The following is a 15,872-nucleotide window of genomic DNA, read 5'->3' as shown; positions in this document are numbered from 1 at the left end:
CCATATGTTTGGAAGAAAATAAGAGAACAAGAGGCTAGGTGCGGTGGCTCACGCCTGTAATCCCAGCACTTTGGGAGGTCGAGGCAGGTGAATCACAAGGTCAGGAGATCGAGACCATCTGGCTAAACACAGTGAAACCCCATCACTACTAAAAATACAAAAAATTAGCTGGGTGTGGTGGCACGCACCTGTAGTCCCAGCTACTTGGGAAGCTGAGGCAGGAGAATCACTTGAACTTACAGTGGAACGTTCCAAATGACCAACAACACATTGAAATACATTGAAAAATGAGGGCTCTTGGTAAAATCCCTTTTGGCTAAGGACGGGTTTGGCACTATGGAATGTTAAGTGCTATTCTCTTTGGATTAATCTGTCTTACACTTTTTGCTGACGGCTATGGGTGACAGGATTAGGCATGTGCGGGACCATGGGAGATGGGAGCTTTTTCCTCCCCCAAAGGGGAATCTTGACAGCTGATGGAACTGCTGGAAAAGATCCCTTCACTACTGACAAGTGGTCACCTGAACTTTTCATTTTCAGTGTCACTGCAGTGAATGGGTGATTCCTTCTCTGGCCTCCTTGAGCTCTTCACCTTCCCCACCCTGCCACAGGCAATGCTTTTCTCTCTCTCCTTTCCCTTTCTTATCTTTTCTGTTACTTGGGGTGATAATCTTGCCCAGGGACCACGTGTTATGAATCTGATAACCACGGGGAGGGATAATGGAAGTATGATTTCAATCTCCCCTCCTCCCCTTTTACCTTTCTTTGCCTATTTCTGAGTACCTCTAGGCTACCAAATGTTTCAGTCTGAATGTAGAAAAAACAAAATAATGAGCAGGAATAGACAAACTGGAACAAAATGTACCAAATGGAAACTATTTCCCGACTGAATGTACACTGACATGTGGGACTTACTGTAAATAATTATACAAAGCACAATACAATGAGAATAATAGCAAAAAAAAAAGAAAGAAAGAAAGAAAAGGAGAATCTCAATTGGAGAAGAAAAAAGAATCCACTTGGCCCAAGGGCATGCATAAATGCATAGTGAATTCATGGACTTTCCCTATTCCCACCAAGGCTTGTGACTTCAGGGGTACGAAGAAACCTCCTTCTCCTTGCAAAACCCTCACATCAAATGCAATTGTGTGGCTGAAGCTTGACACCCACAATTGTAAAGAGAGAAGTGGGGAATGAATAGCAGCAGAAAGCCTGACAGAAAGTTCATGCTCACCCAAGAAAATGGAATTTTCCGTCAGGCTGAAAACATAAGCATTGTGAAAGTGGCCATCAAATAATTTGCAGAGAAAACATTGTTGTAACCGTGACTCCTTATCGGCAGGCATTGCAATCACTTCACCGGATCACCATAATGTTCATAATCACTTTTTTAAAACTTTTTGGTATATTTTTTCTTTTCTTTTGTTCTGGTAAACCATATAAAAATTTGCCATTGTAGCCATTAAATCAGTGTATAATTTCATGGCATTATTTACATTTACTTTTTTTCTTTTTCTTTTTTTTTTTTTTGAGACGGAGTTTCGCTCTGTCACCCAGGCTGGAGTGCAGTGGCCTGATCTCAGCTCACTGCAAGCTCCGCCTCTTGGGTTTATGCCATTCTCCTGCCTCAGCCTCCCAAGTAGCTGGGACTACAGGCGCCCGCCACCTCGCCTGGCTAGTGTTTTGTATTTTTTAGTAGAGACGGGGTTTCATCGTGTTAGCCAGGATGGTCTTGATCTCCTGACCTCGTGATCCGCCCGTCTCGGCATCCCAAAGTGCTGGGATTACAGGCTTGAGCCACCGCGCCCAGCCATTTACATTTTTAAAAGAAAATTACTTTAAAGAAGTCTTCCATAGCAAGAAAAAACTTAATGAATTTTTAGGAGTGGGCTGGCTTCCTTCCCGATACCATTTTGGTTTTGCTGTTTTCCACCCTGGCAGTGCCTTAAAACACACTATTCTCTCATTAGGGACTCACACCACCCCATCTTGCACACGTATCTGGTATCAATGGGGCAGAGAGGAGATGAGTATGGGATGTTGGGGGTAGGGGTGGAAGAGAATGTGTGGGTCAGTGTAAGCCTGCCATAGGCACATGGGAAACTTCTGTGACATGCACAACCCCCAGATGGTGACTCAAGATTACTGCATGAGAGGAGAGTCCGTGACATTCGGTTTGAACGGCATTTCTTAACAATTTTTATTCAGAACTTACTGACCCCATGTGACACACAAAACAAATGTACATACCCTTCACATATTTATAGAAACATTTTTTAAAGTGCCCTAAAAATGGGTCAATAATCTACTTTTCTTTAAAACATTTAATAGACATTTGATGAACTACTCTTGATGGGGTGCTACGCAAACTACGAATCTGGCTCAAACACACTCTGGCAAAAAGTAGCACAGAGGGTATCCCTTACACATTGGGGAATGTGAAAGAATGCCCGATAACAAAAGGGAACCGGCCAAATTGGGCCCGGCCAGGGGGAGGCATAGGTGGAAATAACACAGTTGGAAGGGGCAAGGACGGAGGAGGAAAGGGTGACATGGAGAAACACAGGGTGCTGGGATGGCTGTAGCCCCAGAAGTAACCATCTCTCATCCTGCTGATGGACAAGGGTGCCATTATGGCCTCAACTGCAGTTACCATGACAGGCTGGCCCACGACCATGAGGGGCGGCATGTTTCTCGCCATTAATGCCCTCTGATGTCTCCTCCACTTGGCTCTTCTATTCTCAAACCAAATCTTCAATCAGAGGAAAAAAGAAACAGGTTTAGTATATTGAGCATTTAATTTCATCACGGGAAAACACACAACAAGCAACTCTCTCTGCCCTTAACCTTTTCCGGTGCATCAAGGCAAGCTACTTCCTGACTACTAAAATATCTTAGAAAGGTGAACACCACACCTTTCCATAGTGAGCTCCAAGTATGTGCTACATATGCTCTGGCTTGGCTTATTTCTTTGTCTCTGTCCTTTCATCTGTAATATTACATTTTCCACGCTTGGGTGCAGGTGTAGCTGATGAGTGGAACTCGATCCCTCCTGGTATTGCTATGTGTGGCATGTCTGCTTGCAGATACCAGACCATCAGCTATCCAGCTGCCCACCAACTACTACTTACTAGGCCACTGTCACCCTGGTCGTGGGGGAAGCTGAGCTTGGAAAAAATGGGGAGGGTGCCTTTTAAAGTCATACCAAGAGGATGAGGCCCCCATTTTGAAAAGCCCATCTTCAGTGTAAAGTAAAAAATCAGTAAGAGTACACTGTATTTTAAAACAAGTTTTCTTTCCTTCAAGAACCTCTAATGGGTCATTCATTTTCCGAAACTCCTTGAGAATTAAAAAGATGGTATATTGCAAGGCAAGTCTCGTTACAGGGGGCTCAGGGAGTTTATGGATTGTCTTGCTGGGAAATGAGGGTATCTGAAGCCCTAGACACTGTCTTCACACTTCAGCTTGAAGTTTTGTGAAAGGAGGACACAAATGTTGTCCAAATTCACAAAAATTCTCAAAAAGCTTTGCCCAGTTGAGAGTTCGAGAGAAAGGAAGCATTGCTAATTCTGCATGCTCCAACTTATCCCTCCCTCCAACTCTTCCCAGGCTAAGGACAAGGTCAGCTCACTTGGTTCTCCCCAGTCCCAGGATGTGGGAAAGACTTGGTTGCCCAGCTCCATGGGACACCATCAGCCATCTAGCCTCACTACTCAAACAGAAGATCCCAATCTCATCAGCATCCCCAAAGCGGGAGTGTCCAAATAGGCATCTCTGAACATGTTCAGTAGTAATGTGGAAGAGGTATCAACAAACACTATTCCCTAAACACCTGCCTACTGTTAAAAGACCAAAAAATAAAACCTGTCCATTAAACAACACTATCCCCCAAGCTTCTAGTTAATGACATTTCCATTGTATTTTGATCCTTCTAGAAGTTCCCAAACTGCAAATTTTACGGGACAAAGGGACTCCTCTCCCTGTTTGATGCCCCATTTCTTTCTCCCATCTTACTGTTCGGAGACCTTCTCCCTCATGAATACATAGTCTAAATTTTAAGCCTACTGTAATAGTGCTTGTTTAGAGGCAATTGCAATGTGGCTGTGGTCAAAGGTTCATAAACATAAGTAATGCCAAAAGTGGGCTAAATGTGCTATGGGCCAACATTAGGTCCCCATTCTCAGTGTTGGTTTCATAAAACAGCCCTTATTATCGTTACAATACAGAGGGAGGAAACGTCTATTAAAATTTTTTGGAGATATTCATGCTGAAATGTTTGGCAATAAATGAGAACATCATGCCTTTTCCCTTGTTTGCTGAGTGAGAGTGGTCCTTTTGCCTTCAGAACTGCATTGAGTGAATGCTATGTAAACCCAGGGAAGGGAAAGGCAATTCACCCAAACGTCAATATTTCATCTCCCCCAAATTGGCATTGCCTGCCTTTGAAAATGGTGGGCAACAGGATGTCAACACTCAGTGCCCCATTTTGTCAGGCTGCTTTTCTACATGCCACCATTGACAGAATCGCAGCATAGTTCCCTCACTGCACTCACAAACATGAGCTCTGCAGAAAGGCTATTAGGGTCATCCCGCTTTTTCTTTCTTCTTTTCCATTTTTGCAAATACTCCTTTGGATCCATTGACCTACAAATTTATTATCACTGCCTGAGCAAATAAAAAGGTATTTCAAATTGCCACAGGTAAGAGTCTAGCCTGACCTGAGAGCCATCCCCCACTATCAACATATAACACAAAACACATCTCTTCCTATTAGTACAACAAACTGGAAAAAACAAAAAATCTCTTAAATGCTAGAAATTGCTCAAGAAAATATTCACTGATGCATTTGGTAGTTTCAAAAGTTGAATGGGGGCAGTTTCCCCAAGCCATGAGTGTGACAATTCTTGCCGAACATTTCCATCGTTCGTTGAGGGCCATCATGAGCCTCTGAGACTTGCCTCTTCAGGTACCAACACTGCCACAGGGGCTAGAGCACCAAGAAGGTTCTTGAAGTTCCAGATTCCAGGCCTTGACAGCATTTCTGGACCTGTCCCAGGCCAGAAGGGAGCCCAGTGCCCTGAAGGGTGAGTCGCAGGCCACGCAGCATTTGCCACAAGCTAACTTAAGAGATCTTGGGCCTTAACGGAACATTGGTGGTAGTCTTTCAGAACTCCTTGTGGCCAGGGGTTGCAGTGGCTATGGAGTGAGGCTCCTCTGCCTTTGGAAAGGGGAGGGAAAAGCAGGAAGGACTAGGTCTTGTGGTTTGAGTGCCAGTTCAGCCGTAATACAATAGAACACCAGGTAGACTTACAAGGTTTTTGACTGTAGTCCCTGACTCCTGGATGATACTTCTAGACCCACCTGGGGCCTGGGGGAACTCACTGACCTGAAGGGGAGGACACAGGCCTGGCTGGCTTTGCCACCTGCTCATTGTAGCGCCCAGGGCCTTAAGCAAACAGGCAGTAGCCAGGGAGTGGTTACAACAGGCCTTGGGTGACACCCAGTGCTGGGTGGCTTCAGGTCTGACCCAGCACAGTCATTGTGGTGGCGGCCACAGGGGTATTAATACCTATGTCACTCCACCCCCAGCTTTAGTTGGCTCAGAACAGAGAGAGAGTTTCTGTATGTTTGGGAGAAAATAAGAGAACAACAGGCTGGATGCGGTGGCTCACGCCTGTAATCCCAGCACTTTGGGAGGTCAAGGCAGGTGAATCATGAGGTCAGGAGATCGAGACCATTTGGCTAAACACAGTGAAACCCCATCACTACTAAAAATAAAAAAAAAATTAGCTGGGTGTGGTGGCACGCACCTGTAGTCCCAGCTACTCGGGAAGCTGAGGCAGGAGAATCACTTGAACTTACGGTGGAACGTTCCAGATGAACAACACATTAAAATACATTGAAAAATGAGGGCTCTTGGTAAAATCCCTTTTGGCTAAGGATGGGTTTGGCACTATGGAATGTTAAGTGCTATTCTCTTTGGATTAATCTGTCTTAACACTTTTTGCTGACAGCTGTGGGTGACAGGATTAGGCATGTGCGGGACCATGGGAGATGGGAGCTTTTTCCTCCCCCAAAGGGGAATCTTGACAGCTGATGGAACTGCTGGAAAAGATCCCTTCACTACTGACAAGTGGTCACCTGAACTTTTCATTTTCAGTGTCACTGCAGTGAATGGGTGAGTCTTTCTCTGGTCTCCTTGAGCTCTTCACCTTCCCCACCCTGCCACAGGCAATGCTTTTCTCTCTCTCCTTTCCCTTTATTATCTTTTCTGTTACTCGGGGTGACCATCTTGCCCAGGGACCACGTGTTGAAATTCCTAGTCAGAAGTTGGATTAAAGATGACAGGACCCATCTAAGGACAAATTTAAGCCATCCAGTTTAATACTGGGTGCTAAGCAGAGTAGCTAATGTCTAAGTTTTGTCACACATATTTTACTCTGGCCAAAACAGAAAAAGATAATTTTCCGGAAGCCGGGCGCGGTGGCTCAAGCCTGTAATCCCAGCACTTTGGGAGGCTGAGACGGGCAGATCACAAGGTCAGGAGATCGAGACCATCCTGGCTAACACGGTGAAACCCCGTCTCTACTAAAAAAAAAAAATACAAAAAGCTAGCCGGGCGAGGTGGTGGGCGCCTGTAGTCCCAGCTACTCGGGAGTCTGAGGCAGGAGAATGGCGTGAACCCGGGAGGCGGAGCTTGCAGTGAGCTGAGATCCGGCCACTGCACTCCAGCCCGGGTGACAGAGCGAGACTCCGTCTCAAAAAAAAAAAAAAAAAAAAAAGATAATTTTCCTTTGTGTTGTGGCTTGGCCCCCAGGGCTGTGATGCAGCGAGCTGGGTCACTAGGGCCACTCAGGGAAAGGGAACACAGAAGCCTGGCATGCTGGCAAACAGGTAAGAATTTCTTACCAGTCAGACTTCTGGCCTCACTCTCTCTCTGTGCAAACCGGTTGAATGGATGGTAAAAATCACTAATTGTCTCCTGTAAAGTTTAAATTAATCGGAAAAAAGGACTTGTAAGGCTAGTCTTAAGCTGTAGCAAATTTGGTATGCTTTGTGTGTCTTTCCGTACTTTCTGTCATTAATGAGGGGCACCTTAAGATAGAACATAGGCTTAAGACACCCGTAAGCCCGCTTGTTCAAGACAGCCAAGCAAACTGATCAGTTATAAGCTTTGCTGCAGGTCCCTGAAAAAAAAAAAATGGATAAGGTTTCCCTCTTTTCTTCTATATCCTTGGGAACTTGACCTTGTAACCACATGGCCATGCTCTCTCTTCACAATGGCAGCCTGGGTTCAGGGTTCAATTCCTGGCTTGGAAAATGTGTCCTTTAACTTCTGTCTGTGTATTTATATGTATTATGTGTGTGATGTTTATATACAAAAGAGCTTTAACTAATTGGTTTAAAAACAAAAAAGCTTAAATAACATATTTTGTCAGAAAAGTAAAAAGTATAATGCCTTTTAGTTCATGTGCCTTAAGTAATCTTTGGGAAATAAAGACAGTTTTTAAAATTATTGGTAAAATGAAAATGTCAAATAAGGCAAACGTCGAGCTGTAACCAATCCAGCCATTCTCTATCTCACTCCCGATTTCTGTATGTAGTTTCCCTTTTTTGTCTACACATCTTCCACCACATGGCTGCACTGGAGTCTCTGTGAATCTGCTGTCATTCTGGGGGCTGCCCGATTTGCGAATCGTCCATTGCTCAATTAAACTCCTTTAAATTTAATTTGGCTGAAATTTTTCTTTTATCACATGAGAACAGTACTTATAATGAGAAATAAATAAGGTGGAATGATGGCATCCTACGATTGCTGGCTTTAGAGGTGCTTTCAATCATATTCTATTGCCTCAGGGTTTTGAATTTGCCTAAAGTTACCTTCTCAAGCATAGGTTGCAAAGTGTAAGCTGCATCCTCTATCTGGTCTGCAGATCTGTTTTGGATGACCAGTGTACTTTGAAATAAAACATATTTGAATTGATTGCTCAGATTTAAAGACTAGAAGGTTTCATGTAAACACTTATTTATGGACAATCTTTACAAACTGGAAAATCTGCCAGATCTGGACCCCAAAGTCCTGACCAGAAATATTAGGCTGAAGCAGAGTAGTGGCCATTCCCTTTGGGGAGACATATCCTTTCCCAGTTTATCAGTCCCCACTCTGCTTGTTTTCCTCATTTATGTTACCTTCCTGGCCCTGTTAGCATCCAGGTTTTCCACCCTTACTATTTAAAAAAAAAAAATTATAGGAAATGTCAAAAATATATAAAAAGAAACATAAGATGAACACTCATATAGCCACCACCCACATTCAACAATTATGAATATCCAGTCTTGTTTCATCAATAGCCTTGCTGATTTCTCCAACATCCCTGCACCCAACCTGGGATTATTTGGAAGCACATCGAGACATCACAAAATTTCATCATTAACTATTTCAGGGCATGTTTAAATGATACACCCTTTTTATATAGACAGCCACATAAATCATTATCATAGCCAAAACATGGAAAAGCCTTTATAGATATCCACTCTGCTCACTTTACAAAATTCCACTCTGTATTATTCACTTCATTTGATTCCTTTTCTCTGTTAAGAAAGGACAAACAGGAATCGTTGATCTGGGAAAATGGGGTTGAGCACGCATATAAACATGAATGGTACTCTCTACACTCTAGAAAACAATGTGTGAAATGATTTTTTTCATAAGGCATTCATTCCTATTTTTTCTGATTTTTTGAACTATGCCTGATAAACTTTTACCACTAAACCTGCTCCAAATACATGAGTCAGACTATTACTCTCATGATTCTATAGGTGAGATGATAAAGTTGGGATATTTGTCTCTGCCCAAATCTCATGTTGAAATGTAATCCTTATTTTCCCCAGTGTTGGAGGTGAGACCTGTTGGGAGGTGTTTGGGTCCTGGGGGTGGAACCCTCATGGCTTGATGCTGTCCTTGCAATAGTGAGCGAGTTACCACAAGATCTGGTTGTTTAAAAGTGTGTGGCACCTCCCACACCCACTCTCTTGCTCCTGTTCTCATGACGTGAGATGCCTGCTCCCAGTCTGTCTTCCACCATGACTGTAAGCTTCCTGAGCTCCTCACCAGAAGCAGATGCCAGCACCACACTTCCTGTTAAGCCTGCAGAACTGTGAGGCAACTAAACCTCTTTTCTTTATAAATTACTCAGCCTCAGGCATTTCTTTATAGCAAAACAAGAATGACCTAACACATGAGACAGCAGAGATATAGTAGGTTAAGCAACTCATTCAAGGAAACAAAGACAGGGTAGAGCTGCAGCAAGAACCCAGACCACCTTATTTTTAATCAGGTCTCTTTCTGTTATACCACATAGGAAAGGTGGGACAACAGGTTATAATAATGTGATGATAGAAGATAATATAGAATAATAGTAGAAAACGTTTCTGTGTGCTTACTCTGTGACTGGGCGTTGTGGAAGGCCACTTACATATGTTATTTATTACTTTCATCAATTCTGATATATTATCATCTTGTAAAGAATAATAATGAAACTATAGAGCTTAAGTAAAATGCCCAGGGGGAAACAGCTGGGAAGTGGCACATCTGGGATTGAAAGCCAGATTGCCCTAACTGTGGCATCCCAGTGCACCACTGCTGAATTAAACTTGACAAAGCATGGGCTCTGGAGCCAGACAAACTTGGTTTCACATCCTGTTCCTCTGATTAGCTTTGGACCATGGACAAGTTTCCTCTTCTTTAGAACCTCACTATTAGGATTCATTTGAGCATCAAACAAAATCATCCAAGGAAATTATTTTATTGCCTGTCACATAGTAAAGGCATATAAGATGTTAGCTGCTAATAAAAAGGGAATGAAAGTTTTAAGGGTACTGTCTCCAGTAATATTCCCCATCAAAAAAAAAAAACTGTTAACTTGTTTTCTACCCAGCCCCTTGAACTAGTCCCAGTGTATGCTACCTAGACAATGTGTTGTTCAAGGTCAGTTTCTATTCATTTTATGTGATTTTAAGTGAAACGGCATCCTACCTATAATTCTATGAATTTGAATTTCATAAGGTACAAGAACTCTGCTTTGAAATTCAAAATCTAGGTTACCAGAGCCAGACAATGTCTTGACCTATAATTCTACGAGGTACTTATCAGATACATGAAAACAAATGCCAACTGAGTACAGGAGATCTCATTTTCTATATAAAGGAAACATATATGGCTAAAAATGTCTTTTGATGGTGTAAAAATGTTATGAATATGATAACCACGAGGAGGGATAATGGAAGTATGACTTCAATCTCCCCTCCTCCTCTTTTACCTTTCTTTGCCTATTTCTGAGTACCTCTAGGCTACCAAATATTTTAGACTGAATGTAGAAAAACAAAATAATGAGCAGGAATAGACAGACTGGAACAAAATGTACCAAATGGAAACAATTTCCCGACTGAATGTACACTGACATGCGGGACTTACTGTAAATAATTATACAAAGCACAATACAATGAGAACAATAGCAAAAAAAAAAAAAAGAAAGAAAGAAAGGGAAAATCTCAATTGGAGAAGAAAAAAGAATCCACTTGGCCCAAGGGCATGCATAAATGCATAGTGAATTCATGGACTTTCCCTATTCCCACCAAGGCTTGTGACTTCAGGGGTACGAAGAAACCTCCTTCTCCTTGCAAAACCCTCACATCAAATGCAATTGTGTGGCTGAAGCTTGACACCCACAATTGTAAAGAGAGAAGTGGGGAATGAATAGCAGCAGACAGCTTGACAGAAAGTTCATGCTCACCCAAGAAAATGGAATTTTCCGTCAGGCTGAAAACCTAAGCATTGTGAAAGTGGCCATCAAATAATTTGCAGAGAAAACATTGTTGTAACCATGACTCCTTATCTGCGGGCATTGCAATCACTTCACAGGATCACCACAATGTTCATAATCACATTTTAAAAACTTTTTGGTATATTTTTCCTTTTCTCTTGTTGTGGTAAACCATATAAAAATTTGCCATTGTAGCCATTAAATCAGTGTATAATTTCATGGCATTATTTACATTTACATTTTTAAAAGAAAATTACTTTAAAGAAGTCTTCCATAGCAAGAAAAAACTTAATGAATTTTTAAGAGTGGGCTAGCTTCCTTCCCGATACCATTTTGGTTTTGCTGTTTTCCACCCTGGCAGTGCCTTGAAATACACTATTCTCTCATTAGGGACTCACACCACCCCATCTTGCACATGTATCTGGTATCAATGGGGCAGAGAGGAGATGAGTATGGGATGTTGGGGGTGGGGGTGGAAGAGAATGTGTGGGTCAGTGTAAGCCTGCCATGGGCACATGGGAAACTTCTGTGGCATGCACAACCCCCAGATGGTGACTCAAGATTACTGCATGAGAGGAGAGTCCGTGACATTCGGTTTGAACGGCATTTCTTAACAATTTTTATTCAGAACTTACTGACCCCATGTGACACACAAAACAAATGTACATACCCTTCACATATTTATAGAAACATTTTTAAAAGTGCCCTAAAAATGGGTCAATAATCTACTTTTCTTTAAAACATTTAATAGACATTTGATGAACTACTCTTGATGGGGTGCTACGCAAACTACGAATCTGGCTCAAACACACTCTGGCAAAAAGTAGCACAGAGGGTATCCCTTACACATTGGGGAATGTGAAAGAATGCATGATAACAAAAGGGAACCGGCCAAATTGGGCCTCGTCAGAGGGAGGCATAGGTGGAAGAAACACAGTTGGAAGGGGCAAGGACGGAGGAGGAAAGGGTGACATGGAGAAACACAGGGTGCTGGGATGGCTGTAGCCCCAGAAGTAACCATCTCTCATCCTGCTGATGGACAAGGGTGCCATTATGGCCTCAACTGCAGTTACCATGACAGGCTGGCCCACGACCATGAGGGGCGGCATGTTTCTCGCCATTAATGCCCTCTGATGTCTCCTCCACTTGGCTCTTCTATTCTCAAACCAAATCTTCAATCAGAGGAAAAAAGAAACAGGTTTAGTATATTGAGCATTTAATTTCATCACGGGAAAACACACAACAAGCAACTCTCTCTGCCCTTAACCTTTTCCGGTGCATCAAGGCAAGCTACTTCCTGACTACTAAAATATCTTAGAAAGGTGAACACCACACCTTTCCATAGTGAGCTCCAAGTATGTGCTACATATGCTCTGGCTTGGCTTATTTCTTTGTCTCTGTCCTTTCATCTGTAATATTACATTTTCCACGCTTGGGTGCAGGTGTAGCTGATGAGTGGAACTCGATCCCTCCTGGTATTGCTATGTGTGGCATGTCTGCTTGCAGATACCAGACCATCAGCTATCCAGCTGCCCACCAACTACTACTTACTAGGCCACTGTCACCCTGGTCGTGGGGGAAGCTGAGCTTGGAAAAAATGGGGAGGGTGCCTTTTAAAGTCATACCAAGAGGATGAGGCCCCCATTTTGAAAAGCCCATCCTCAGTGTAAAGTAAAAAATCAGTAAGAGTACACTGTATTTTAAAACAAGTTTTCTTTCCTTCAAGAACCTCTAATGGGTCATTCATTTTCCGAAACTCCTTGAGAATTAAAAAGATGGTATATTGCAAGGCAAGTCTCGTTACAGGGGGCTCAGGGAGTTTATGGATTGTCTTGCTGGGAAATGAGGGTATCTGAAGCCCTAGACACTGTCTTCACACTTCAGCTTGAAGTTTTGTGAAAGGAGGACACAAATGTTGTCCAAATTCACAAAAATTCTCAAAAAGCTTTGCCCAGTTGAGAGTTCGAGAGAAAGGAAGCATTGCTAATTCTGCATGCTCCAACTTATCCCTCCCTCCAACTCTTCCCAGGCTAAGGACAAGGTCAGCTCACTTGGTTCTCCCCAGTCCCAGGATGTGGGAAAGACTTGGTTGCCCAGCTCCATGGGACACCATCAGCCATCTAGCCTCACTACTCAAACAGAAGATCCCAATCTCATCAGCATCCCCAAAGCGGGAGTGTCCAAATAGGCATCTCTGAACATGTTCAGTAGTAATGTGGAAGAGGTATCAACAAACACTATTCCCTAAACACCTGCCTACTGTTAAAAGACCAAAAAATAAAACCTGTCCATTAAACAACACTATCCCCCAAGCTTCTAGTTAATGACATTTCCATTGTATTTTGATCCTTCTAGAAGTTCCCAAACTGCAAATTTTACGGGACAAAGGGACTCCTCTCCCTGTTTGATGCCCCATTTCTTTCTCCCATCTTACTGTTCGGAGACCTTCTCCCTCATGAATACATAGTCTAAATTTTAAGCCTACTGTTAATAGTGCTTGTTTAGAGGCAATTGCAATGTGGCTGTGGTCAAAGGTTCATAAACATAAGTAATGCCAAAAGTGGGCTAAATGTGCTATGGGCCAACATTAGGTCCCCATTCTCAGTGTTGGTTTCATAAAACAGCCCTTATTATCGTTACAATACAGAGGGAGGAAACGTCTATTAAAATTTTTTGGAGATATTCATGCTGAAATGTTTGGCAATAAATGAGAACATCATGCCTTTTCCCTTGTTTGCTGAGTGAGAGTGGTCCTTTTGCCTTCAGAACTGCATTGAGTGAATGCTATGTAAACCCAGGGAAGGGAAAGGCAATTCACCCAAACGTCAATATTTCATCTCCCCCAAATTGGCATTGCCTGCCTTTGAAAATGGTGGGCAACAGGATGTCAACACTCAGTGCCCCATTTTGTCAGGCTGCTTTTCTACATGCCACCATTGACAGAATCGCAGCATAGTTCCCTCACTGCACTCACAAACATGAGCTCTGCAGAAAGGCTATTAGGGTCATCCCGCTTTTTCTTTCTTCTTTTCCATTTTTGCAAATACTCCTTTGGATCCATTGACCTACAAATTTATTATCACTGCCTGAGCAAATAAAAAGGTATTTCAAATTGCCACAGGTAAGAGTCTAGCCTGACCTGAGAGCCATCCCCCACTATCAACATATAACACAAAACACATCTCTTCCTATTAGTACAACAAACTGGAAAAAACAAAAAATCTCTTAAATGCTAGAAATTGCTCAAGAAAATATTCACTGATGCATTTGGTAGTTTCAAAAGTTGAATGGGGGCAGTTTCCCCAAGCCATGAGTGTGACAATTCTTGCCGAACATTTCCATCGTTCGTTGAGGGCCATCATGAGCCTCTGAGACTTGCCTCTTCAGGTACCAACACTGCCACAGGGGCTAGAGCACCAAGAAGGTTCTTGAAGTTCCAGATTCCAGGCCTTGACAGCATTTCTGGACCTGTCCCAGGCCAGAAGGGAGCCCAGTGCCCTGAAGGGTGAGTCGCAGGCCACGCAGCATTTGCCACAAGCTAACTTAAGAGATCTTGGGCCTTAACGGAACATTGGTGGTAGTCTTTCAGAACTCCTTGTGGCCAGGGGTTGCAGTGGCTATGGAGTGAGGCTCCTCTGCCTTTGGAAAGGGGAGGGAAAAGCAGGAAGGACTAGGTCTTGTGGTTTGAGTGCCAGTTCAGCCGTAATACAATAGAACACCAGGTAGACTTACAAGGTTTTTGACTGTAGTCCCTGACTCCTGGATGATACTTCTAGACCCACCTGGGGCCTGGGGGAACTCACTGACCTGAAGGGGAGGACACAGGCCTGGCTGGCTTTGCCACCTGCTCATTGTAGCGCCCAGGGCCTTAAGCAAACAGGCAGTAGCCAGGGAGTGGTTACAACAGGCCTTGGGTGACACCCAGTGCTGGGTGGCTTCAGGTCTGACCCAGCACAGTCATTGTGGTGGCGGCCACAGGGGTATTAATACCTATGTCACTCCACCCCCAGCTTTAGTTGGCTCAGAACAGAGAGAGAGTTTCTGTATGTTTGGGAGAAAATAAGAGAACAACAGGCTGGATGCGGTGGCTCACGCCTGTAATCCCAGCACTTTGGGAGGTCAAGGCAGGTGAATCATGAGGTCAGGAGATCGAGACCATTTGGCTAAACACAGTGAAACCCCATCACTACTAAAAATAAAAAAAAAATTAGCTGGGTGTGGTGGCACGCACCTGTAGTCCCAGCTACTCGGGAAGCTGAGGCAGGAGAATCACTTGAACTTACGGTGGAACGTTCCAGATGAACAACACATTAAAATACATTGAAAAATGAGGGCTCTTGGTAAAATCCCTTTTGGCTAAGGATGGGTTTGGCACTATGGAATGTTAAGTGCTATTCTCTTTGGATTAATCTGTCTTAACACTTTTTGCTGACAGCTGTGGGTGACAGGATTAGGCATGTGCGGGACCATGGGAGATGGGAGCTTTTTCCTCCCCCAAAGGGGAATCTTGACAGCTGATGGAACTGCTGGAAAAGATCCCTTCACTACTGACAAGTGGTCACCTGAACTTTTCATTTTCAGTGTCACTGCAGTGAATGGGTGAGTCTTTCTCTGGTCTCCTTGAGCTCTTCACCTTCCCCACCCTGCCACAGGCAATGCTTTTCTCTCTCTCCTTTCCCTTTATTATCTTTTCTGTTACTCGGGGTGACCATCTTGCCCAGGGACCACGTGTTGAAATTCCTAGTCAGAAGTTGGATTAAAGATGACAGGACCCATCTAAGGACAAATTTAAGCCATCCAGTTTAATACTGGGTGCTAAGCAGAGTAGCTAATGTCTAAGTTTTGTCACACATATTTTACTCTGGCCAAAACAGAAAAAGATAATTTTCCGGAAGCCGGGCGCGGTGGCTCAAGCCTGTAATCCCAGCACTTTGGGAGGCTGAGACGGGCAGATCACAAGGTCAGGAGATCGAGACCATCCTGGCTAACACGGTGAAACCCCGTCTCTACTAAAAAAAAAAAATACAAAAAGCTAGCCGGGCGAGGTGG

The 15,872-nt window shown here is 43.5% G+C and overlaps 1 protein-coding gene and 1 long non-coding RNA gene across 2 annotated transcripts in view; one reads left to right on the top strand and one right to left on the bottom strand.

The window, feature by feature from the left end:
• Positions 1–15,872, top strand: part of LOC102141965 (putative uncharacterized protein CXorf42) — a 103,415-nt gene that overhangs the window by 60,018 nt on the left and 27,525 nt on the right. The gene's annotated exons all lie outside the window — the stretch shown is intronic.
• Positions 2,181–12,000, bottom strand: LOC141409447 (uncharacterized). The gene is made up of 2 exons (XR_012430275.1): positions 11,897–12,000; positions 2,181–2,752 (listed from the first exon to the last, which is right to left on the bottom strand). It is a non-coding gene; the product is annotated as an uncharacterized lncRNA (long non-coding RNA).

This window comes from Macaca fascicularis, chromosome X (assembly GCF_037993035.2).
Source record: "Macaca fascicularis isolate 582-1 chromosome X, T2T-MFA8v1.1".
Classification (NCBI taxonomy): Eukaryota; Metazoa; Chordata; class Mammalia; order Primates; family Cercopithecidae; genus Macaca; species Macaca fascicularis.
Note: the sequence above shows the minus strand (reverse complement) of the source record. Positions and strands in the feature narration are given on the sequence as shown.